Below are 1,645 nucleotides of genomic sequence, written 5' to 3'. Positions count from 1 at the left end.
AGCATTTTGCCACCCAGTTCTTAAGGCCGAAATCAAAGTTTGTGCGTAGATCTCCTGTTGGTGTAAAGAAACTAGAGGTAGCAATGCCTCAAATTTCTGCTAAAGAGTCTTTGATATCTAAAGCACTAAAGACAAATGATGCTCCACAGAAGAAAGGCTTAAAGATGGATGTAATTATATTCATTGGGCTTTTTTTTATCAAGCTATATTGAAGGAATCAGCGAAAAGTATGGGGGAAAAAGAGGAGGACGATCGACTAATTTGGGAGATGCTACTGGAAAAAGAGGAGAGTCGTGGAAGATGATGGTCAATCAAGGAAGAGGTGGATCGGGTGAATATTGAGATACAGCAAGTTGAACGAGATTATGACCTGAATAGAGCTGCAGAGCTTAAAATATGGCAGTCTCATGCCTCTTCAAAGATAGCTGGAAGCAGCTGAGAAAGCTTTGGATGAGTATCAGAACTTAGACAAGCCAATGTTGAGAGAGGAAGTCATAGCAAATGACATTGCTGAGATTGTGAGCAAGTGGACTGGTATTCCAGTGTCGAAGCTTCAGCAGTTGGAAAGAGAGAAATTGCTGTACTTGGATGTTGAGTTGCATAAGTGTGTGGTGGGACATGATCCGGCAGTTAAGGCAGTTGCAGAAGCCATCCAGCGATCACGGTAAGGACTTTCTGATCCCAACAAACCGATTGCAAGTTTTATGTTCATGGGCCCAATAGGGGTAGGAAATACAGAGCTAGCAAAGGCTCTAGATTCATATATGTTTAATACTGAAGAAGCACTTGTGAGGATTGATATGAGTAAGCACATGGAGAAACATGCAGTGTCTCTACTTATTGGAGCACCTCCATGATATGTTGGTTATGAGGAAGGGAACAGAGGGCAACGAAACCAGGAATGCTAGATGTGTGGCTGAGAGGAGAGAGGAGCAGCGGCCAAAGCTTGGCAAACAGCCTGATGCTGCTGTGCTGCCGACTTGAGAGCAAATCATATCACAATTTGCCATTATCGTTCGCTCTACAGTGGAGGCAATCCTCATCATCAATTGACAAGCCCGTGCAGAGGACTCAAGAAGAAGTTGACTCAGAAGAAGAATAATAACGAAAGGAACAAGGAGGAGATCGTGGCGTCGTTCCTGACACAGTCTTTTTGTTAGCGCTACTTCAAACTGTCGCAGCCTTCCTGCTTGAGACATCGGTGTGAGGCCCTACATGGTGACATCAGTCAAGCCTGGAGAGAGAAGACCTTGAAATCTTTCAGGGATGGAAGGTTGTCAGTCTTGGTGGTGATAGACATTGCAGCTAGAGGTCTAGACATTCAAAATGTTGATCTTATTATACATTATGATGTGGCTAATGACACAGAGACATTCGTGCATCGTTCTGGAAGAACAGGTCGTGTTAGCAAACAGGGAACTGCTATTCTTATGCATACACAATTCAAGATGCAGACACTTGATACTCTAGAACGGGAGTTGGGTTGCAGGTTCCAGCACATAGATCCTTCCAGCTCTCTGGATCTTCTGAAATCCTCTGTTGATTAGGCAACTGCCAAGTTACAGAATGTACATGCTGATGTGAAGAACATTTTTCTTCCTACAGCTAAGAAACTCCTTGAAGAACAAGGGCCCAGAGCTCTTGC

The 1,645-nt window shown here is 43.9% G+C and overlaps 1 pseudogene; it reads left to right on the top strand.

Annotated features, from left to right (window-relative positions):
- The first annotated feature begins 407 nt into the window (after window positions 1-407).
- LOC148012725 (chaperone protein ClpB2, chloroplastic pseudogene) lies at window positions 408-871 on the top strand (annotated as a pseudogene).
- Window positions 872-1,645: the final 774 nt, after the last annotated feature.

Source organism: Lygodium microphyllum, chromosome 27 (assembly GCF_053477565.2).
Source record: "Lygodium microphyllum isolate KBCC chromosome 27, Lygodium_microphyllum_v1.1.10, whole genome shotgun sequence".
In the NCBI taxonomy this organism is placed as follows: Eukaryota; Viridiplantae; Streptophyta; class Polypodiopsida; order Schizaeales; family Lygodiaceae; genus Lygodium; species Lygodium microphyllum.
This window is presented reverse-complemented; position numbering and strand designations above follow the sequence as displayed.